The sequence below is a fragment of the Pseudopipra pipra genome, chromosome 2 (genome assembly GCF_036250125.1).
Source record: "Pseudopipra pipra isolate bDixPip1 chromosome 2, bDixPip1.hap1, whole genome shotgun sequence".
Taxonomy (NCBI): domain Eukaryota; kingdom Metazoa; phylum Chordata; class Aves; order Passeriformes; family Pipridae; genus Pseudopipra; species Pseudopipra pipra.
The window spans coordinates 38,498,985-38,523,826 of NC_087550.1; the positions used below are offsets into that span (position 1 = coordinate 38,498,985).

Here is a 24,842-nt window from a genome sequence, read left to right on the forward strand (position 1 = left end):
TAACCAGTGATGTCAAAGGCTCATGTTAGCTCCCTGCACCAAGTCCTGTGCCCACACATGCCAACGTGAGCCAGGAATAACTCCACCACCACATAGATTTTAATCCTATCTCAAGCGATGGAACCCAATGTCCAGTTTTGTAACAGGGTCTCCTGAGCCTTTCCTGTGCAGGTGGATCAGCCCCACAGTTGGGGGTAAGGAGATGCTGGGGATGGGAAGACTCACAGCAGGAGAGCTGGATACAACTGCCAGTGCAAGAAGAGACCTCTAGAGGTAAGCTGGAAATGGAGTGCTTTTATTTATTGATCCAGTGGTGGCCAGAGAGCAGGCATGCGGATGGCTGTGTTTGGTTTTGCTGCTGAACCAACAAATTGAAGGAGGAAAGGAAACACACTCTGATAGGTATCTAAATCGATGTTACTTTTTGGTAGTGGTGGTTTTGTCAGTAAAATGACAAAGTAAAGAATAGAAAGTTCTGTTCAAAACAAAATGTTGGATGGGTGGCAGGTAAAGGAAAACAAGGGAAATAAAAGGCTCATTTCACAGCAGTACTGGAAAGGTGGCAACCCTTCCCCCCCTCCCCACCCCCTGCAGCTTCTCATCTGTCCCTCTCCTTCTCTTCCTATGCCCAAGAGGCAGCAGTGCAGCACCCCACCAGTGCTCAGGGTAAGGACTAGCTCCCATCCATCTCCTCCTTGAGCTGCCCCATGAAGTGAAGTCCAGAAAGGCTTTGCTAGGAAAAAGTGTCTGTTTTCAGACAGAATATGCCAACCACAGTGGGCTGGCCTTTTTCATCCCATTGCCTAATGAGACCCTCTTTCTCCATTTGTCTGCTTTTTTGGGGGAGTGCAGTGCTTGCAGCTGGGCAGATGTTTAGCAGAAGACCTTTCCCCCACCAGTTAAGAAGAACTGGTAAGAAGGACAAGCTGTGAGGAACAGGAGTTTTGTCCTGAAGGTGTTTCAGTGGTGCATTTTCATTTGTGAGGATGGACTCACTCGGCACCGGTAGGGAAAAGCAGTCATAGCCATGTGTGCTGTTTTGCTGCCTAGGCAGAATGTGGGTGGACAGAAGGGCTGAGACAAGTCAGCAAAGAACATCCATCACCTCTGCATTTCAGTTTGGCCGCAAACTGTTAAACATCCGCTGGAGCCTGGAGCCCTTCTCGTCTCCCAGAGCTGAGCGGCAGAGAGGCTGGATGGTGCAGTCCTGGCCTTGGACATGCAAATCATGGAAAATGCATGGAGAACTTCCCCCAGGAGTAAAACAGTCCATGTTATGGCTGGGAAAAAACACTTCTAGCTTTATGTAGCTTTTGTTCCCCTCAACTTCACAGGAGGACCAAACCTCATCTTTGTATTTTTTAATTTATTGATTTTGCTAGAAAAAGACTTAGAATTTAAGATCATAACCAAAGGGTTAAGGTGCTGATTGCTGCTGCCTCCCAGGTGGTTTTTCCACACATGAACTAAAAATTCCAGCCTAAGAAACTTTTCCTGGCAAAAGTTTTGTTGAAAGTAGTACATTCCTGAAATGAGGAACAAGGAAAAAAAAGAGATCAGTTGATATTTTCCAGGGAAATATTGATTTCTCTGGCAATTGGAAGGCCGTGGGGTGGGCACAGAGGCTGCAGGAGCTGCTGCTGACCCCCATGTGTGCAAGTGTTAGGTCGACAAGGCTCTTCCATGGGCAGGGAGCATCCCTGTGGCCTCTGTGGGTCCTGGCCGTTGTGGACACAAATGACAGCCCTTTGGAAAACTTCAGAGACGTGTGCAGGCTACAGTGCCTGGGAAAAAAATAGCAGTGGAAACCCCACTGGCATGGCCCAAGCCACAGACAGCCAAGAATGAGATGTTACAGCTTGCCCATGGGGGAAAAGAGGTAGATTTGGTTTCCTTCAGTCTCCATACACAGCATGTATGTAAAGTTTCATCCTTCATGAAAAAATCTTAAAGAAAAAGCCTAAGTCTTGGTGTTGCAGATAACCCAAGCTGTACATTCAATGTGGTTCAGTGTCCCCAGAGGGGAGGAGAAGGTGGGCTTGCAAGGGGCCCTGTCTGCTTGTTGGAGAGAGACAAGGCTGAGATATGGATGGAAACAAGGACTTCCGTAATTTCTTGGGGGGAGCTTGAGTTAAGTGGCTACTGGAAGGAAGGAAAAGGGAAAGGGCAGCCTCTGTCACACCATCTTTTGGAGAAGAGTCATGGAATTGATCCATACCCTAGAAGAAAAATACCTCCAATTTGCTCAGACCTACCAAGAATGCTTCCAGCATGTGGGTTGCAGAAAGAACAGAAAAAGGCATGAGAGCAATTTCTTTCTTTGAGGGAGAGGGAGTCAAGCAAAAATTAATATATTTAATAGAATTTAAAGTTTATTCTTCATTTAAGAGTGGTAGCAAAAGAAAACCCTAAACAGCTCTCTGAAAAGAATTCACATCTACAATATTTCTGATTAGAGAATTATAGTGACCAATGTGGGTAGGACTGACTGTTAGAGTGAAGTGCCTGGTAAAGCCACAGGAAGCTTTTTTAGTTTATTGGCAACATCACAAACATGTCAGTGCTAATGGAGGTGTCTTCTTGGCTATTAAGAAGTGTAGGGCAGTTGCTGTGTACCATATAGTAAAAAGAAAGAGCTATTCCCATCCACTTACTTTGGTCCATCATCTCTTAAAGTCAACAGGGAGAACATCATTGACTTGACAAGGTCTCTCTTTGCCCCAAACCTGAAGCTGTTTCCATTTGAGAATTTCTACCATCACTGTTGGATTGCTAATGAATTTTTCAGTAATATGCATGTGAAAGTAACACTACCTCAGGGGATGATTAAGTCACCTGGTGTCTTAGTCTCCAGGATGCAGCTGGACACATCCTGTTACCCACTGTTCTTCCATAATTGACCTGAGCAGACAATGTTTATGGTTGTTCCTCACCGATAGTTCATATTGGTTACACGGCATCAGTGTGTTCATCAGAGTCTCTTGTGAATCATCAGGCCATGGGGTGGATAGTTGTTACTTTGCTTCCTTGATGAAAGTTTAAGTAATATGCACAACCCAGAAGCTCATTACTTCTGCAAAACACAAGTCTAACAAATACTCAAGTAGTAATGTGAAAGAAAAGGAGATGACAGCTGGAACAAATGCTACTGCAATGTTGATATTTTTCCAGTGGCAACAGGATTTTTTTCCTAAGCAGCAAGTAGACCTGGCTGGAAAATGGCATTTCTCTTTTGTGAGCTATTTAGAAGTTTCAGCTTTTGAGTTTGTTGTGATGTGGAACAAAACCAAGATCTTTTCCAGTTTTTCACAAGAACTAAATAGAATGAGGCAGGGGCTTGGTGATAGGGACTGAGCCACCACCATGCTGTACCTAAGACTGTTGGCCAAACCCTTGCTCAGTGTGATTAGTGGTGGGGGTTATAATTGCACCATCCTCATGCCCAGTGAGCAGTCCTGGCTCACCTGTGCCAGTGGGCAGAGGGGACCCTGAATCAGGTGGGGCTGAGCCCTGGATGCATCCAGGTCCTTCTGCAACTAGAGGAGAGACCTGAAGAGGATGTGGGGTGGAAGGTGACCACAGCATCCCACTGCACATACTGGGGAGAAGGGCAGGCAGCCAGGAGAAAATTGAGAGAAAACAGTTGGTGGCCGCATTTCTTTGATCCCACTGGAAGATGTTAGGTGCCTGTGCCATGATTGACTCCAGAGGCAGAGATCACACCCTCATAAATCAGCACCAGACTCTTGGGTGTAAGGAGACAAAAGAGATTTTTTTTTCTTCTCCCCACCACCACAGAAAGACTTTCACATTCTATTTAATGTGGTAGAAGTGAGCAAGCTTGCAACTTACTGTTATATTGGGGTCCCATTTGGTCTGCTTTTTAAATATTCCAGCCCACCAAAGCATGACTTGATTTTTCCTCTTTCACCTATGTGAAACCATCAGTGAACATCCATCTGTGTGTCTGTCCCAAAACGTGTACCATGAGGCCAGCTAGACAATCAGCCAGGACCCAGGGCCTCCACACCAGCACCTCCCGAAAGCCAGCATCTTTCGCTGACGGAGCTGGGATTGGGGTGTCCAGTGTTGGGCTCCTGCAGCCAGGAGAGGCATGCAGGTGCTGGATGAGCTGGAATTGAGCATGGGCTTGCCCTTGGATGGAAAAATATGGGGCTGGGGGAGATCAGGGCTGTGCATGGGTGAGACACAGGAAGCTGCAGGAAGCAAAGGTTCCAAAGCAGCCCTGAACTGAAAGAGGAAAAATTAGGAGCCAGACCAAGCGTGGGATGCCATAACCCCTACAAGAAGTCAGACAAGGAAGGAAGGATAAGGTGTCATTTACACAGGCCACTGAGGTGTGGTTTGGTCATTAATTCTTCCCACAGTCTACCAGTATCACCACCACCTTACCAACCCCTTTTCTGCTCTTGTCTGATCCTGGGGAAGCGATTCGTTGAGATGCTATTGGATTCCCTCTATATTTTTCCTTTCAGAGCTCTGATTTTGTTTACCACAGAATGACAGCCCCAAAAGCAGCTTTCTCTGAAGAGAGAGCTGTAAATGTTTTATGTCTAATTCAGTCTTCTGAAAAATACTGCAGCTTAAACAAGAAGTTTAAGTGTTTCACACCTGCCAGCAGAGATCCTGCATGAGCCTCCATTGCATTGAAGGATGTACTTGTGTTTTGGAGCAAAGAAGTTTCCTCAGCCTGCCCTGTCCTTCACCAGGGAGAAAATGACACTGATTATGGCTGTGTTCTCCATCAGGGTATCAATGAGACAGAACTCCTCTCTGACTCCCACCACTGAGTAACACAAGTGCTGCCCATCTCTGCCTGCCCCACAAGTAACCTCAGACTCTCTGCTGCCTGAGGTTGGCCTGGAACTTATCTCCTTCCAACCACCAGTCATCCTTCCCTTCTCTTCCTGTCTTGGCAAAGATAACCCAGCAAGTATTTCTGAATGAAATAGCATTATATGCATGGCATGGTCTGGGCATGGGGACAGGAGACAAACCAGCCCTCAGCCAAGAGACTCTGCTGCTATTCAAGAAGCAGCAGTGCAGGAGCCCACCAGTGTTCAGGATATGGGCAATCTCCTAGCCTCATCCCTGAGCTGCCCTGTGAGGTGAAGCCCAGAAAGGTTTTCCTAGGAAAAAGTATCTGTTTTCAGATAGAATTTGTCAGCAACAGTAGGATGTCCTCTCTCATCTGTTTCCATTTGCTCCACTCTTTTGTGGGGGAGTGCTGTGTTTGCATCTGGGCAGATGTGTAGCAGAAGACAGACCCTGTTCTGAAGACCTTTCCCCCATCAGTTCAGAAGCACTGGTGAGCAGGATGAGGTGTGAGGGATGGGAGTTTTTACATGGACACCAGGTGCCAAGTTCGGGTGATGTGGCTGGAGAAAGAGCAGGAGGCTGGTGATATCCAGCACCATCCCCTGTCCTCAGCACAGGACAGGAAGAGAGAAAAGGCACCCCTTTTGTGGGTAAACCCTTCTGCAGCAGATGCAACACTGGAGAATGACTGCTCATCTTTGCCTCGCCTCGACTCACCTGGGAGCTTTGCTTGGGCTGAAAATATCCACTCCATTTGTCTTTGAGGCAGATCGGTGCCACTGGCTGTAAATCTGCTGGGAAGCTCGTGACTCACAGCATAAGAGCCATGGAGCGCCGTGAATTATGTGGCGTCAGCTGCTCACCTTTCTGAAGGAAGTTTTGGCTCCCTGGGATGTTTGCGCAGGAGCAGATGAGCCTGTGCCATGGTGGGGTGACCACAGCCCTGCACAGACATGCTGGGAGGAGGGTAAGTGCATGCCCCGATTCAGCAGGCCTGCAAAAGCCATCAGGACTTGGTGTTACTGTAATTGCAAGCCCACTATGTAGGAATTTTTTTGAAAAAACAAGCCTAGCCCAAAGTGTCCACTACACAAATGTCCATCAGTTGACTTCTGCCCAAGCAGAGCGGTTTCTCCAAGTTTCTCTCACTATGGAGTTGAAGCCTTGTGGCATCCCCATCCTCAGGATGCAGCTTAGTGCACCAGCACCTCAGAGGCTTGGTGGGAGAGCTTTGACACTGCCAGGGCTGCTCCTGCTGCTTTGCAGCTGCAGGGAGTGAGCCTGGATGTGAAAATGGCCTTGGGACATACCAGCACAGCCAGGGCTCCTCTCAGCTCCTCACCTGTGCACAGGTGGCAGCACAGCCAGAATCTTTCACTGCTCCACAAATTGTCTGCTGCCACAGCATGCTGGCAGTACCCAAAATGCCTCTTGGTAAGAGTTTGAATGCTTTTTCCTTCGTGGCCAGAGCTGAGATATGCTTTTAGAGGAGGTATAGGAATGCAGGATATCTGATGGTCTTTGTTAACCCAGCTGATATCTGCTGCTCCTGGACCTGCTGGCTTCCTGAATACAGAGGCAGACTGCAATCCACCTCATGCCTGGCAGCATCCCAACCTTCCCTCACCAGATACTGACGGAGGCATTAAGCAGTGCTGGCCAAAGCTGGAGTAGGGTGATAAAACCAAGCCCCAGAGTTGGCTCAAATGCTGCACAGTACATTTCTCTTTGTCATTCAGTGCACATCGGTGCTTGAAGCCCCCTTGGCCCTGGGAATGGGAGCTGTTTGACTCCCAGGTGTGAGGTTTTCTGTCTAACCTGGTAGCTGGAAGTACTTAACAGCTGAGCTCAAAATTTTGAAATAAGTTCCTGAGTACCATAAGTCACCAGGAGAGATGATAAATGGAGCTGGTCTTTCAGGAGATAGAGCAAAAACCAAGATCTGTTCACATCTGCCAGAAATGCGTGGCTGCCTACGGTCAAGTGGGCTTGCTGCTGTCATGTAGGATTTAAGAGCTTTACTCCTGAGATGTCCTTGTTGTAAGTCATCTAGGAAAACTGGCAACTCTGAAAAAACATTGCAGAAGTTGAACATCTGCTAGATCCATTCTCACCATGCTAAGACCATGCTTTTCCTTGTGAGAAGGTGGTGTAATCAAGGCTCCCTTCACTGTTTGCTCTTCATTTTTGGCCTTATTTCCTTCCTTATGCTTAGTACAAGGGCCTTCTTTGGAAAACTCACCTACGTGGTATTCCATTCTCTCATGTTATTTATTCCCCTTCTGAGACTGCCTGAGGTGGCATATGATCATGGCAGATATTCCTTTCCTGGTATCACTTTCCCCAGGTGCTTCTGACTCAACAGAAAACCCAGGAAGACACCCACCATCCTTATCAAGATGTAACTAGCCCAGACACTGCTGCATCACATCATTTTTTCATTCTGTGTCACCGATGACTCAGTCTTCATTAACAGCAGTCATCAGGGACTATTTCACCCTACATTTCCTCCTGGCTAGAGGCCACCCCATAACCTGTGCAGCACAATGAACTTTGGATTGACTCTTCCAGTGCTGTGGTTGCTTTTGAGACTGTGCTGCTCCTTTTCCTTGATACTTCTTGCATGTCGTGCTGCAAACTGCTGAGGAAGGCAGGAAGTGGACAGCCTAGCATCTCCGCTAGCTTGGCATTGGGGACATAGGGATTAGCAACGCCTCTGTTCGAGGACATCTTCTTGCAGGGCTACTGATGACCATTGAGGGATTTATATGGCTGCTTGTGGGTTTTTCCCTCTGCCGTTCTTCTGCAGGCTACTTTCCCAAAGATAATTACGTGACTCAGGAAGACAGATGCATACCTTGCATACTTGTGGGAACCATAATGCGATAGGTGGTGTACAGCATTTTGAAGCTCTTTGAACACACAGGAGCAGCTGAATTCCCGTAACTTACCTGCCCAAACCAAAGCAAGTCCAGGCAATGGCTGCATAGTTTTTGTGGAGCTCTTACTCAACAGAGGACAAACATTTCCCGGGAAAGCTTTGGTCTTGCAGCACCGAGGCACAGACACTTTTTGTTACCAGAGAAATCACGGGTGTTTTGTCAGGTAAGATTTACCATTTCTACTTTACCATTTCTTTAAAGATCTTGTCTGAACTGAGGCTGGAACAGGAACATTTTCTCTTAGGACTGCAAAAAAAAGGCAGTTGTGTATTTTCTGAGAGGTCATGGGAACAGCACAGAGAAATTATTCTCTCTTAAGTAGATAAGTGATTGTTATGGCTAAAATAACCTGGCAGCTAATTGCTTGAGAAGATAACTGGCACAGCTGAGGTGTGGTGGTGTTTGGAGCTATTAGTTTAGCACAGCCAGCTCTGCAATAGACACAAAGGGAGACACAGGCTTCACTTCAGGCACTTTAATGTTTGAATTGTTGAGTTGCAATTCAATTCACTGATTTTGGAAGAAAACCAGAGAAATAAAAAAAGAAATTTTATTCCATGTGGTGACTTGGAGCATCTTAAACCCACCCCAAATCTGCGTAGATATGCACACCCAGCACCTCCTGTGCTTTGTAATCAGAGCAGTGGTCCTGGAGCACTGCAAGGTAGACCCTGGCATCCTGCCATACCTGTGGGATGGCTGGGACAAGTTCGTGAACTCCTTTGGGACCATTTCAGGGGGTACACTTGCTCAGGGGTGAGAGAAAGGGCTTGGCTGAAATGAAAGATAGTATTTTCCAAGGTTTTCAAGATTTTGTCTGGTTCCTGGTTATGTGTGTAGATGGTTGTTCCTAGCTAGCGATGAGCTAGTCAAAGTAAATCATGACATGTAAATAGGAATGTATTTATTGATTTGCCTCCTACCTCTATATCAAAAAAGATATAGAGAATAGAGAGGAGCTTCTAGCACCCATCCCCAGCACTGCAGGTGATTTGAAACTACCCACTTGCCCCTTGAGACCAGACTGGGACAAGTCCTTCGAAAGGGCTTTGTCAAACAGAAAGCTTATAAAAAATGCCTTGGGGTTCCTGAGCAATGCTGGGATTCTGACTCCGAGCCCCTTCCTGCTCTGGTCATCCTTATAGGCCTGAACCAAGGCAGGGGGACAGTGACTATGCTTTGGGGAAATCTACCTTTGGAGGAGACTATGTATTTCCCAGATCCTAAATGTTTTTGTTTGTCAGGGCAAGGGGAGCAATACAACTTACAGCTTGCCCTGACAAGTGCCTGCTGTGTGTAAACCCACAGCTTTTATAAAAAGGGCTCCGGTCCTGGGGACTGTGGAGCCTTCAAGTGCTTCTTGACTCTGGGCTTCTCCTTTAGCTGTTGTAAAATCAGATTAATGATGTATTAGTTCGAGATAACTGCCATGAGATCATGTAATTAGCTTGTGATCATGCTCTGTGCCAGTTGGCTGAAACTTGATGCTTTAAAAAAAACACGGTCTTTCAGACTAACTACAAATAGAGCTTTTTGATTGATGACATTAACAAATAGTTCATTAGTCACCTTTTGGGCTAATTAAAGGGGAGCACATCCAAGGCATAAAGAACAGCTGTGGGTGATTAAAGGCAGCCATCAGGCTGAGGTCTGGGGTATGGGGGAAGCCGTTTATCACTGTGCCTTTTGCTGTGATCATTGTGCTCCAGGTTAAATGAATTTGTAATGTCCCCTCAAAGGCCTGATCCTGCCCTGCTCAGCTCTGTAAGGCTTGTCAGACCTTTTCATTCCCGCTCTTGTTGCCCTCGGGCAGATGAGCAGCTGCAGGAAGGCAGTGCCTTCCCAGGGCAGCCGTACCTGCTCAAGAGCAGCTGCTGCTTGCCCAGGTGATGTGACTTCCTCTCAACACTGCTCCCACGTTTGGCACGCACAGCCTTTTTGACACAAAGGTTTTACTCTGAGCAAAACTGTGGATCAGGGGATACTTTGACTTCTCTGGACTCATTGTGAGTAGGAAGAATCTGGATCATTGTGTAGGTGCCATAAGGACATCTATATCACTTTGGTGACTGCGGGGATGGACATTCCCAGCTCGTGCCTGATGAGAAGAAGGCTATGTTGCTGTCCCTGTATTATTGCAGGGTACTGGAAACATCCCAGGGAAAGTGATCTCTGGTAGCATTTCATCCCACATATGGCTGTTGAAAGGCTGTTGCCCCAGTCCTTCTCCCGCGGTCTGACCAAGCTCTCTCCCTCTCCTCTAGGTGGACAAAGCTCTTTTCTTCAGTCCCTGCTTCCTCTCTCAGCCTCAGTCCTGCCATGGCTGCCCACCTTGTCCCTTTGGTGTGGTTAGTATCCATCCCAAACCCCACAAATTGCTCAGAGGCACAGGTTAGGGTCAGTGCCCTCTCTTGTTGGAGAACACACTAGCAATGCCAGTCCCCACCGTAGGGTTTGCAACATGAACAGAAACAGATTTTTTTCTCCTGTCCCAGCCTCCTCACCAAACTGATACCCAAACCCACTCTCCTCAGTGTCCTCCCTGCTGCCCATCTGCCAGATCTTCTGTGGCTTGTGACCACCTCAGCTGTTGTGTATCCTTTTTTCTTGTCACATTCCCTGCCAATGCTCAATCTTACACCAGACTGGAACAGACTGATGGTGGCTCTGCAGTCACTTGCCCTGGCCTGGCCACCAAGCAATGTGGTGGTGTTGCTTGGGGCTGCCATGGTCCCAGGAGCCAACTGTGTACACCCCACAATGCCAGGCTCGCTCAGGACAGATTCTGCTCGGAAAGGTTTATATATGATCTCTTCCTAGGTGCTACAAGGTGTTGGAAAGGTTGTTCATCTAAACAAATAAATCACTGAGTGCAAAGGGCTCCAATGTGCTACTCAGAGGGCTCAGACCAGCAAGGTGGTGTGTAAGTATCACCAGTCCTAAGTGATCACCACCTCCAGCTGGTCACCAGCTCTAGCAATGTCTGGATCAGACTGGACTGAGCATCTCGTGAAACTGTGCCCTACTTTGTTCCTCATGGAGAAGAGGAGAAGTAGCTGAGTCTGTGTCTTCTAGAAGATGCCACTGAATTTTACCCCTAGTCAAGCAGGTGGATGCCATTAAATCTCTACAGCTGAGCCATATGCAAGGAGAAACGACAACTCGAAGAAATGGGATATCCTTTGTACAGCATCTGCAACACCACTCAGCACCACTCAACTCACCTGATTTTGGTGAGCCACGTGGATGAAGCCAATTTTGAGGGCAGTGCTTGTGCAAACACTGCCAGCCTTTACTTGTCCTCCAGATCAAGCCCCTGCGTGCTGTAGCATTGAGGGTTTGACACTTTAATGTCTTGTCTCTCTGGGTTAGTCTCAGGTGATTACCTTTTATTTTCCTGCTGTTCTGGCCATGTGAATTCTGCAGTTTATGGTATTAAAAAAGAATTTCCCTGTGAAGCTGGTGAGTGTCCAGAGGAGCCGCATGGCAGATTGTCTTGAAATGGAAATGCTGCAGCAAAGGAGCTTAACTGGGGTTTGTGCTCCGACAGCCACTTCTGTCAGATTAGAGGGCTTGTAAAACTTTGCTGAAATGGTCATTACAATATTATGCAATTTTTTTCTGTGGTTTGGAAGAGATTTGAGGTTAGGTTGAAAATGGACAGTGCTTTGTTATCTGCATGGGTGTTATTTAGGTATAGTAAAAACTGTGGAATGAAAGGGATCTTAACTCATTCAGCCCCCTTTTTTTCTTTCTATATTGTATCATGATATGACATAGAGCAGGAATGTGAGTCTTTTCTCACCTTGTTTTTCCTCAGAGGACTGATGGAAGCTGTAGGTGTGTAAAATGAGCCCCCCTTGCCTTAGGAGGAGACTGAGAACCTTCATGCAGACCTTTTGTCAAAATCTCACATTTGACTTTTCTTCTTTTTGAAAGACGGAGGTAACAGGTGTTGATTATCGAATGCAGCAAGGCCAAGCCCTTCAAGCAGCTGGAGCTGCTCATGTCCCAGCCCTTTTGAGACACCACGTTGAGTGGTGATGCATCCTCTTCAGTTCTGCATTTTACTGAGAGGTCTATTGCATGAACGTCAATGCAGCTAGTGGGCCCTATTCCATGTTTATACCCATCCCTTTGCCTCCCATCCCATCCTGTTGGGCAGCCACAGCAGAGGGTGGGCACGATGGATGCTCTGTGGTGAGACAGGGACCACAAACCCATCCCTGATCCTGTGATGCTGGCTATGAAGACCTGACACCACCAGGCTCTGCTGGCACCAGGCTCTGCTGTGAAATGAAGTGATGGATGCCCCAAAACAACAACAACGACCAAGGTTTATGGTCTTTTAGGTGTTTCTCATTGCCGGTGTTACTGCCCCCCAAAAATTTTGACCTTTGCTTTCTCTAATATTGGTTGGACCTTATGTGTCAGTGAAGTCGGAAGGTTTTACATTTGCAAATAATTTTCTGTGTGATGGGAGCTCAGGACCTGTGTCTACAGAGTTTCATGTCTATATGGTTCTGAGCAGAGTGGGACAGCAGGCAGAGAGCTGAGGTCTGTAGGTCTGCTTTTTCATTCTTTCAGAGAAAGGAATAGATATGGAAAAGCCATTTTTTTCTTCTATGCTACGTTGTTAAATTGCCCTTTACTTCTTTCTCTCTTATATTGAATTCTCAGACAAATCCCTCCCTTGGCAGGTAAAAAGAAGAAATTGCCAGCAGTACACATTGATGAGATGCTTTTCAGTAGTGTAACTGTACAAATAATAGGTTTTTCATTTCAGTGGCTGAAGGGAAAAATTGAAAATACTTTTTGGTTTGGGTCACCCCCTGAAGGAGAATGTTTCTTTTCTTCTTTGATTTCTTTTCAAAAGCATTGCATGAGACATTCTGGTTTGAGATTATTTACTGCTTTTCATAACTTAAAAAAATAGAAGAAAAAAGAAAAAAAAAACAAACTAGGTCACTTTCAAACCAAAAATGGCATTTGAAAGAACTACAAAAAAAAGTTTTATTTTTTAAATGTCAAAATGGAGCCTTGCTGCTCTTCTCAGAATTCTTTTTATTCTCTTTCAGCTAAAACTAATTATATATCCACCTTGAATTTGCCTGGAGTCTCAGTACCTCTTAATTGCACTTCAGGTGAATTTACTACATCAAAAAAACTCCAGTCCAGCTCTGTCTGCACACGTAGTGACCTGTCCTGCTTGCTGCTCAGCAAACACATACAGACAAGTATTTAATTCTGCTTAATTAAGGTGTTGAGCAAGAGACTGTATGAAATGACCTGTTGTAGGTCTGGCCAACCAGGGAAGCACTGGCACAGTCATGGTTCACGCTGGTGGGAGTTGGCAGTGGGCTGAGGGAGGGCTTGGGCTGTGCCGTACCGGGAGCCATTGGGGCAATCTCTCCATGTGGGGCTGCTGTCCCTTCCTGCAGGCTCTTCCCCCCACCCCACCAGGTGCAGCATCTCCCCCCAACAGGGTTGTAGCTAGGAGGTATCAGTGCTTGGGAAACGCAGTGGCATGGCTCAGCCATGCTTTGCTTCCTTGTGGAGATAGGGCCCCAGTGCATCTCTTTCTTTGCCTCATTTGCCAAGGAGATGGTGCTGGTGTGATGATGTCCCTTCATCAATATCTGCCTGTCCCTCCCAGGAGTGCCTTGAATTAGGGTGACAGCATTAAATTACAAAATAATTCCTAGAACAGGTGATGAAGAAGATCAGAGGCTGAGATGACTGGCTGCTAGTGTGGTGAGTCTCATTGGACTCACCTCACCATGAGAGCAGCTCTATTGGTGCCATTTGGGGTCTTGGTTTGCTTCAGATAGTGCCAGGGAAAGTCCTTGTTGCAACCTCCTTTTCATATCTTATCACAGAGGCAGAAGTGTTTTATAGTAACCTGTTGTTGCATCCCAACACCGTTGTGTTCTTCCTGATGCTGAAAGGACTCTCTTGCCTCCCAGACCCATGTAATCCTGAAGATCCAGGGATGCATTAAATGCCCCTGTGTGCTTACCCCAGCAGGGATCATAGAACCATAGAAACATAGAAAGGCTTGGGTTGGAAAGTATCTTAAAGATCATCCAGTTCCAACCCCACTGCCATGAGCAGGGATGCCACTCACTAGATCAGGTTGCTCAGGACCCCATCCAGGCCTTGAACACTTCCAGGGATGGGCAGCCACAGCTTCTGTGGGCAACATCTGCTAGTGCCTCACTACTCTGTGAGTAAAGAATTTCTCCCTAACATCCAATCCAAATCTCTCCTCTTTTAGTTTAAAACCATTCTCTCTTGGCCTATCATCATCTGCCCAGGTAAAAAGTCACTCTTTTTTTTATAAGCCTCTTTTTGGTACAGGAAGGCTGCAATGAGGTGTCCCCAGAGCCTTTTGTTCTCCAGGCTGAACAACCCCAGGTCTTTCAGTCTATCTTCATAAATGAGATGCTCTAGCATGGACACTCTCCAACAGATCCACATCTTTCTTCTGCCAAGGACCCCAGAGCAGAACACAGCAGAACAGAGCACACACTCTGGTTGGGGTCTCATGAGGGCAGCATAGAGGGGCAGAATCACCTCCCTCAACCTGCTGGTCACACTGCTTCTGTTGCAGCCCAGGATGCAGTTTTCTTGCTGGGCTACAAGCACACACTGTTGGCTCATGTCCAGCTTTTCATCCAGGAGAACCCCCAAGTCCTTTTCTGCAGGGCTGTTCTCAATGAGTTATTCTCCCAGTCTCTACTCACGTCTGGGATTTCCCAGATGCACAGGTCCAAAGAGTTAAGGGAGGAAAAATGTCTCCATGTGGATTCCCAAGTGCAGCAAACCTGTAGGTTGCACTGAATGACTGATAGTTGGGAAAATAATTCAGTATATACACCAGAAAGGAATGTTTTAGGGTAGGGATCTCCATCTTAAACTGCTCAATAATCTCCATTGCTCCCTAATAGCTTACAGCACCACTCCAGGGTTGGGGCAGCTGTGAGAGCCAATGGCCAGCAGTAGCACTGGCTTGTAATGTGTAACTGATCATAACTCCCAGCCTGCAACTCCTGTCCATGGAGGGGCTGGGATGTGGGAGCAAGGACCACCACTCCTGCTCACTCCCTTCGCTGGTCAGGACCTGATGGCTGGGCATGTAAAGCCAAGACCCACATCCCCGATGGATGCCCTCATGAAACATCACCCTGCTCAGAAATAAACCCCCATCCCTGCAAGTATCATAATGGATTAGGAATTTCTAAGTGTTGGTCAGACCAATAAGAGAAAATGCAAGAGGTCCAATCATTGTTGGCTTTCTGACACAGCAGGGAGACTTGTCAAGGTGATAAGTTGAGGGTTGGCAGATTCAAGAGTTCCCTGCAAGGCACGTGGATTTTTTCTCAAATTTTTTTATTAATTTTCTTTTTTTCCTGTAATATTGACATTTTCCTCTGTTGAGGTAAGGTTCTCACAGCTGACCATGGTCTAGCAGCATGACAGACACTCAGAGTATCTTCTGGTTATTCCCCAGAGAGAGCAGCAGGAGGCCTTCCAAGCAGATCTGTGGTGCTGTGGATCAGAGATGGACCTTGGTGAAAACTGGAAGCTGGATGAAACAAACTGGTTGTCTCATGGTGGGATCCACCCCTTTTCCAGTGTGAAAGGAGGTAGGATATAATTGCTGATTTTTAATCCACCCGGTGACAGTGCTGAGAGCCTTCTCAATGTGCTGCTACCATGCACTGTGCTTCCAATGGTCCCAGAGGTTTTGCTGGGCTATGTCCAGAGCAAGGCAGTACTAGGTATGAAAGTGGGAAACCTCTGGTCCAGTCACATTGACACAGACACTTGATCTGTGGCTTGTTTTCCTTTTCTGGAGTGGCCATTTACCAGGAAAAAAAAAAAAAGGTCCCATCATCCATCTTTTGGCAAGTTAATATGCCTCTTGTGCTGGATGTGACCACCCTCACTCTCCACAAGCAGGACTGTAGATGATTGTGGTTGGGGAAGAGTGACAGGAGAGCTGATAAAATGCTCTCTTCTCTCTTTAGTCATATTTGTGTGGGACAATTTAGGATGGCTGCAGGGATACACGCTGTCCCAGCAGTGACAAGGGGACTGAGGGCTGTCCTAACTGGTGCTTCCTGTGCAGGACCATTCAAGATTTCAGCTCACCTCAGCATGGCACAAGACCTCCAAGCTCAAGGTTAGGGTTTATTGCTCTCCAGAAACTGCCAGTCTCAGGAAAGCTCTTCGGGGCAGATACAATGGGAAGTAGCCAGCAGACCTATTTCCTCTACTGATTACTTTCTACCTAATTTCCAGCCAGCTGCTTTTATTTGCTTTTTAATCCCTGTTTGAACATTTGGCAGGAGCAGCCAGAAATGCTCCCTGCTCAGCCCCAGTTCATTTTTATCACCAGAGGTCCCCGTCCCTTGGGCCAGCACAAACTGCCCCTCCATGGGCAAAGCTCCTTTTTTTGTCTGGAATGTGTTGTGCCCCGGACTAAAACCAAAATAACCACAGACTTCCAGATGGCAGCACCTTGGGAACGGAAACATTTTGCTTTGGCAAAGTGCTTGCTTATCTCCATCTGTTTCCTTTGGCTTCCTGCTGATAGCCCAGATGCTGGGGGAAGGGGAAAGGGATCATCCAAAATGTGGCATCGTCTCCTTTTCCACGAGAACTGAATTAGAAAAGTAGCTTTATGCTTTTGAACCCATAAAGTAGATTTATGTGGTTGAGTCCTGGGTTCAATCTCCCCCAGACAAGCACCACTGGGCAGCAACCTTATGATAGCACATCTTCTGCTTCTGCAGGTACCCTATGCAGGCTACTTGCAAGGGACCAGCACAGTCCACTGCAGTCCACCCTTTCCCCCCATTAGAACAATCTCTGCTTCTGTTATTTCTTATAAATCTTTGCTAAGTGCGTGGTCTGTGTTACTGTTTATAGATGTAGTGGTTAAATACCTGTTGAATGCAGAATTGCACTGTCCTTGTGTGTGTAAAGGCAGACGATGGCAGAGTCACTGCCACCAGGAGTTTATAAAAATCCAAAACAGATAGATATACATTAGCTGTTGGATATACATTGGCTGTTGGTGTATGCAGCCCATTGCTCTCCTAAACTAGTGGCTTACAGCTTTTTCTAACTGGTGGGCCTATGAGCATTTTATAGCATGGGGCAAGAACTCTTAAGTATGCATTGCTGTATGGTATATGCACCTTTCCTTCTTAAACATTCTCCTGGAACCCCTAGGAACATAGGGGTCCACAGATTCCAGACCAAAAGGTTTTTAAATCTGGTCCATGCATTGAAAAAATGTCATGAGCCATAAAGGAGAAAAAACCCCGAAACATCAACCCCCTCAAAAATCAACAGAAAAGACCCCACCCTCTGCAATTTTTATTTTTTTTTAATTTGCATTGAGTTTTTGCAATTTAGCATAATTTTTCACATGGAAAGAAATGTTTGAAAATAACAAATTTCCCACCAACTCCAAGGCACAAATGGCATTCTACATTTGGCCACATATTCCTCTGTGGCTACAGATCTTTCTGGCAGTGAGAGATCAGTGTGTGCTGTTCTCTGCAGCTGAGAGCAGACAAGAATGAGTAGGCTCATTATGGGATTGGTCTTGGGATCCAAAATAATCTTGTGCAAGCTTTTGGTGAGAAATGTCACCAGCTCAAGGCTTTTCAGAGCCTGTGGTCTAACCTGCCACAGGCACTGAGTTACAGCAGTGCTATTATCAGATGACTCAAGGGTTTGCTCAGCCTCTGAAAAATTCTGGCCAGGGCATTTTCCTGCGCCTGCTGGTTAAACCTGCTCCAGCTGCTGTTGTTGGAGTAGACCGTAGCATGCAGGAAAGCTTTGCTGTGGGCAGGATGCTCCTGGCCATGCCCTGAGTGCCAGATGAACTAGAGAAAGGGAGCAGAGAGCTGCGGCATGGCAAAAAGAGGAGCACTGCTGGGGATCCCAGTGAGGGCAGAGGTGCTCTTGCTCTTCAGTGATGCTAGAAAGGGCATAAGGGTTCATCCTGACAAGCCTCTGTCTTGACCTGATTCTGCGGTTTTTCAGTAACAGATTTAAAAGAAAACCCGCAACACATACATGGAAGCTGTCAGGGTAACTGGAAGCAGGCTGAGCTTATCTGCAGTGTGGTTAAAACAGTGTTTTCACCCCAGCTCTCCCCATCTATCTCTCAGCTGACCTTTCCGAGCATTTGTTCTTCTTCCCTCAGACAATGAGCTCTCCGAAGGTGCTCCAGCCCTCTTTGCTCTGGATCAGCTGGGTAAGTCCATACATGATACATTTTCCTCTCCCAGTTTTTTTCTATGTTGAGTAATTAAAAGATGACTTAAACAGGGCAGCTGCTGAATACTTTTTGCTGCATAAATTTATCAGCACTGGTGCCTCCTTTCTGTGTTGCTTTTGAATGCCATCCATCAGAGGGATGGAACAGCTCAATGCTAGATATGTTTAATACCTTTCTGCATTAAATTGATGCAAGGTTTCTTCCCCTGGGAAAAAAGCTCCCACCTTTCTGATGCAGAGCACTATAGGATGGTGTTGCTTCTTTTCTGGGGGTTTGAGCTTAGCCCATAGCTGGCACTGGAGCTTCTGTGACTTTCTGGCACCTTGCAAAATGATGAGGGATTTTTTTAACCCCAGGAGGCAGAAGTAGAGGTGTGCAAAGCAAGAGTGAAGAGTAAGACATTCAAGGAGAAAACAATCTCAGATGGGCAAGGGAAGCTGAAGGCTTCAGAGCTGAATCCATGGTGGAACCCCACCTGGCAGTGATCTCCATCTAATCCCAGGGCCGAAGTCAAGAGATTTTTCAGGATATGTTACAGGTGTTCGAGGTAAGGTGGGGGTGAGGACTTGAACTGCAGGATGGGAAGCTTCTGAAGAATGGCTTCTGGTCACTCAGCCCTGGAATTCTGACGTGCAAGGAAAGGGCAAAGTCACAGAACCACAGAATGTGTAAGGTTGGAAAGGATCAGACTGGGGTCATCTAGTCCAACCTTCCTGCTCAAGAACAGTCAATTGCACAGGATTGCATATAGATGGAATGGAATATCTTCAGGGAGGGAGACTCCACAACCTCTCTGGGCAGTCTGTTCCAGTGCTCAGTCACCAGCACAGTAAAGAGGATCTTTCTCATATTCAGGTGGAAATTTCTGTACATAGTTTCTACCCATTGTCTCTAGTCCTATTGCTTGGCACCACTGAAAAGAGCCTGGTTCCATCCTCTTGATACTCTCCCTTCAGATAATTCTAGACATCAGTGAGGTTCCCCCATCATTCTTCTTGAGGCTGAACAGGTCCGGCTCCTTTAGCCAGTCCTTGTAAGAGAGATATCCCAGATTCTTAATCCTCTTCATAGCCCTCAAATGGACCTGCTCCAGGAGCTCCATGTCTCTCTTGTACTGAGTAGTCCAGAACCAGACAAGCCCCCAGGCCCTCCTGAGGAAATTGGTAAGGCTAGAGATGGAGCAGCCTGGTGGGACCACTGTGGCACACCACAATGTCCATCACCATAACGTGACCAAGCACTAGCACTTCCTCCCAAATAAAAGACACCTTCTGCTTCACTTTCAGGGCAGTGAATTCTCCATACTTGGAGATATTCCAAAGCTGCCTGGACATGGACCTGGGAAACGGGGTCTAGGCGGCCCTGCTTGATCAGGGGGTTGGATCAGGTGAACTCCAGAGGTCCCTGCTAACCTCAACCCATCTGTGATACTGTGACTTCCCTACCACTCTTGAAACCCACTTTGTCCCCAGTAAAGATGATCCACATGCACCTACTGGGATGCTCACCACATATGACACTGGTGGAAACTTGGGATAGGAGGGTAAAACCGCAAGAGCCCAGAGAGTGATTTTTGTCATGTATAACTATCTCAATGTCTATTTCTGCTGCTAGGAGACAGATTCTTGAAAGAAAATCCTATAAATACAAAAACCGCATGATGCCTCGCTGGTGCTAGAATGGTGGCACATCCTGTGTTGTCCTAACTGGCAGTTCCATACACTTGATGGTATTTTAAAGGAGTCTGTGTGAACTCTCTCCACTTGGTGTCAGGATAGAGACTACTCTGACATGCATTCACCCAGAGGAGTGTCTTTACAGGGAATGGGAATAAAGCCAAGAGCCTTCCCTTGGGCACCTCATTCATTACCTGACTGTGGTTAAAACAAGTCAAGTAACTTTAAAATGCATTTTCTGTGACAGAACTTACACCAGCTCCTTTTTTTCCTCTCGATCTTCCTTGTCTTATCCCTTGAACAGTCCCTTTCCTCAGTGACATGTGTTCATTTCTCCTAACCTTAACAAACCCTCCAGGTCTTAGCAAATATATTTAGTGACAAAGAAAAAGTTCCCTCTCCCAAATATCAAGATTTGGTTGATTTTAGTTGAGTAGCAAATAAATGCAGTAGCAGCTAGACAGATGATTTAGATGTACAAAATGAGGTGATCCCTGGTCAAGGGACAGGACCCTGGAGGGGTAGGGATCAGGGCTGACACATGGGACAATTGGTTGCTGGCATCCTCCTTGTGTTAACAGCGAAATAGTCTGTGCCATGCAGTATGATCCATTGCCTTCTGAGGTGGTGATTGGCATCTCCCAGGGCTTCTGCACAGCCCTGCTCCCATCTCAGGGGCAGGAGGATCTCCTTGGACACCACTTTCCTCTGCTCAGCAATTTAGATATCCCTCAATCTGGAAAAGATTATTCAAACCAGTGTTTGTATCACCTTACATTTCCACTCTGCTTTCCAAACATAGCACAAGATGTAATTGCTCCATCCAAGGTAGACAAGACAGATAAAGGATGTGAGATAGCAGAACAAGTAATGGAAAACTGATCTCTCCACTTGCCTCCCTCCCAGCTGGTGAGTTTTCAGCTGGATCAGTCTCCCTGACCCAAGTCAGGCACAGCTGACTGGTCTGTGGTGCCAGGCAAGCCAGGCAGTAAGAGCAAGCACATTTTGGAGGGGAAGAGGATAACGCCACCCTAGTAGCAGCTTGGATTTATGCTGTGTTGAAATGATTGTGTAGTCAGAGAATACCAGGTCAAAAATACACACCCTTGGTCAAACCAGCCATCTGAGCAACAGGAGCAGAGGAGCAGAGAATAAAGGAGTATTATAATAACAACATCTGGAGACAAAACATCAATATTGTAAGAAAGGATCATCAGGATAAAAATCACAGAAAGGCAGGTCTGAGCAAGACTTCAGGAAGACAGCTACACTACCCTCCTGCCTGAAGGCAGGGCTATTGCCTCTTGTTCATTCATCACCTTGTGTGGAAGACCAATGTGTCCCTGTCTTAGCAGCCTTCCCAGGCAAGCCACCCCAGTGCTTCACTGCACTGAAAGTGTTTCCTCAGTGTTCAAATAGACTTCTGTAATTTAAGCCAAAGGCAGGAGTAAGCAGAGAAAAGGCCTTCCACGGGTCATACTGAGGGTTTCTTGCCTATTTTGGAGGCACTGAAAGGGAATCCAATGGAGGATTAGTGAATTGTATCCCTTTTTCCTGCTCATGTCTTCCTTGACCTCTAGTCCTGTGTCCAGCTTTCTGGTAGCTTCTCCCAGCTTGCTATACCCTGCAAATGTAAAACGATGTGCTTGGATTTTGTGTCCTTTATGGAAATGCTGATCGGGACCAGGGCTTTTGTGTCACATCCTAACGTGGGTAACTAACCTGTCAAAAAAGTTTTGACCAGTCATGCACCCATCTTTTCATATTTTGTTGTAGTCCAGGTGTTCCTCTCTTGCTTATAATGATACCATATGACACAGTATCACAAGCCTTACTTACACATCAACATGTACAGCATCTGCACCTTTGCTCATCTGCAAGGTTTATCACCTCATTGCAGATGATCAGATGAGTCTGTCTAGCTCTGTTCTTGCTGAATCTGTGCAGGATGTTATTCATACTCTCCTTTTCTACATGTTTGCAAAAATTTTGGTAATTATGAAACTTCCAACGACAGAAGACTGAGAAATCATTTCTTAACTCTTCTTTCTGTCCTTGTCTTAAAGATTGGCTTGCCCTGCCCAACCTTTGGAAACTTCTCTGTGGTCTGCTGCTGCTGTGTAAGTCAGAGCATGGTTCACCTGTACCTTGAGCAGTGTGCACATTTCTGAGGTTACCTGGAGAAGTACCAGGTAGGGAGGCAAAGGGGAGTGAGGGAGAGAGCAGCTTCTCCAAAACAGACACTGAATAAACTACAACTGGATGTTGCAGAAAAGAGATACTTGAAGGAAGATACAGTAGAAGTACAAGATATATGAATGGTATAGAAGTAAATAAGTGCAGGTGAGATATGGGCATAGTGGAGATAGTTTAGCAAAGAGCCACAAGGATGGTGAGGGGACTGGGACACCCCTCCTCTTGGAAAAGGCTGAAAGATCAGGGTCTCATCAGCATAGAGAAGGGATGGCTCTGAGGGATCTCATCAATGTCTATAAATAACTTTTAGGGAGGTTGTAAAGAGGTCAGGATCAGACTCTTTTCCCTGGTGTCCAGTGCTAGGACCAGAGGCAAAGAGCACAAACAGAAACACAGCATGTTCCCTTTGAACATCAGGAAACACTTTTTTGCTGTAAGGGTGACCAAGCACTGGCACGGGTTGCCCAGGGAGGTTGTGGACTCTCCATTCTTGGAGATATTCCAAAGCCGCCTGGACATAGTCCTAGGAAACAGGCTCTAGGTGGCCTTGCTTGAGCAAGGGGGTTAGACCAGAGGACCTCCAGAGGCCCCTTCTGACCTGAACCAGTCCAAGATTCTGTGGAATAAGGAAAGGCTTGAAACAACCCAAAGGAAGTACATTTTCATGCAGTGCAAAATTCCATTGTGCAGCTCGCTGCCACAGAATGCCTAGGATGCCAAAAGTATGAATGGGCTCAAAAAGTGATTAGAAAACATTTCAGAAGAAAGGTCTATGAAGGGCTCTCAGATTTGATGATGTGGCTAAAATCTCTGGCTCAGGAAAGGAAATGGGATCATGTACTAGAGGAAACAGCACTTGCAATGTTCCTTGTATTTTCTCTGCAGTCATCTACTGGAGGCCACATCAGACAGAGGACGCTAGGAGCTCTTAAACTTTGCAATAGTCCAACGTGGTCCTTCTTGTATTTCCTTAGGTCCACAGTGTCCAACAAGAAGAAAAAACCGTACAAACCCACACCTTCTCTTCCTTTCCTTTTTTCATTTGTCTCTCCTTTCCCACAGCTTTGGCTGCTGGATTTCAGAAGATATGAATCAGATGGTGACTGTTGTGTTCCTTTTTTTCTGTGAATCATTAAAACAGAACATTTCACACTTGCTCTGTGGCCCAGCAGAGAAACGCTGTGTTGTCTCCTTGGCAAATCCTGAGGTGGAATTTCTGACTGTGGATAAAGTGATGTCAGGGAGAGAAAAACTCTCCCAAGAGGGGAACATGTGCAGACTGCTTTTCTGTCTCTCTCCCGTGCTTGGCATGTCTTCTCCCCATCTTCCATTCCCTCATCCCTCCCCTCTTTTTCACCTCCTTCCCACACCACTGGCAATTTTTCTGCTTGCTGTTTTAAGATGATTTGACCGAATATCAGAAAAAAGAAAGAATGATTGAAAAATGCAAGGTGAAGGCCCCCAGCCCAGAAAGCCTTGGGTAGAGTAATGAGAATGTGATTAATCAAAATAATAAAGTGGGAGGGGAAGGCATGAACCTCATCCTGCCAAAATCGAGATGAAAATGCTTGTGTAGGAGATGCAATATCTCAGTGGGAACCCCTAGGACCTGCGCCTCACGTTTCCCGGCAGCCGACCAGAGGAGGGATTAGCTGGCTGTGCTACTTATATGTTCACCCTCAGCATGGTGAGCCTGCTGGAGGAGGCTCCCACAATAGCAGCTTGCAGGAAACACTGCTTTGGTGATACTGTGTGCCTGGGGAATAAATACACCCAGAAATGAAATCCCATTGGATAAATAAAAAGGGAAGGAAAGAGAAAGCCCTGGTCCCGCCCTGTTTGTTCCCACTGCTTTGTAGCCATCCAGCTGTTTCTTTTTCTTTGTTGTCCTGACCTCATCCCGTATTGGAGAGAATCCAGAGAGCGAGTGCTCTGCTTAGCTGTCTTCTGCCAGAAACCAAAGAGGTCAAGTTATTAGAGAAAAATGAAAGCTCTTTGGCAGAACTGGAAAAACAGATGTGCATATATTTCTGCTGCCTTCAAATACAATGCTACCTGTCAAACGTGTATCAGAGGAGATCTGATAAATATACATTGTTGTTGTTGTTGTAGAAATCTTAACAGAGGCTAATAATTTACTAGGATGTGTTTCTTTGGGGCTCCCCGAACCACCAAGTTCACTGGCTTCCAGGTTTCAAATTACTTAAAAACCTTCTGCAGATGTGGTTTAGAAAATGCTGCTCCAGTGCTGCAAGAGGATCTGCCTCTGCTCAGTAGTTAGAGATGCTTCGGGGATGGTGAGGGTGGGAGATGCGTCTCTGAGGGGCAGGTGAAGCCTATGACTACTAAGAAGAGATAGGGTATTGTCCACGTGAGATAATGGTAAGGGCATCTTTCTTGTCAAAGGCTTTGTGGCTTTTATTTACTAAATTTACCTGGGTGAAAGTTTCTGTGCAGTGTATTTCTTGATTCAGCTCTTGCTGTGGTCTCAGCATCACAGGGCAGTTATTTGTTCCCTCCCACCAGCGGTGTTAACGGGGCCATCAGCCATCGTTAAAAGCAGCAGTGACAGCAAGAAGTGGAATTGTGTGCAGGCATTTGGGGTTGCCGCAGTGTCAGGCAGAGCAGGACAATTATTTGTTTGCTTGCAGCATTAGGAATCTGTGGGATTACATGCATGGTTGGCTGCAAATGTAACAAGCATCAATACCCGAATGCACTCGTGGTTTGGGATGGGCACATCCCTTCTGCAGGGCCTCAGGGATCCGGCCCCGAGTCTGTCAGTAGCAACTACTGAGAGATCCCCAGTCAGCAGGTGTTTGGGTTGGTGCAGGGATGCTGAGTGATCCAGGGGGCTGCTAATGGCAGAGCTATAGTGGCACCTGG

At 46.5% G+C, this 24,842-nt stretch overlaps 1 long non-coding RNA gene across 1 annotated transcript; it reads left to right on the forward strand.

Moving 5' to 3' along the window:
• The first annotated feature begins 79 nt into the window (after positions 1 to 79).
• LOC135409493 (uncharacterized) lies at positions 80 to 23,297 on the forward strand. The gene is made up of 4 exons (XR_010428234.1): positions 80 to 273; positions 15,295 to 15,430; positions 18,010 to 18,060; positions 23,019 to 23,297. It is a non-coding gene; the product is annotated as an uncharacterized LOC135409493 (long non-coding RNA).
• The last annotated feature ends 1,545 nt before the right edge of the window (positions 23,298 to 24,842 follow it).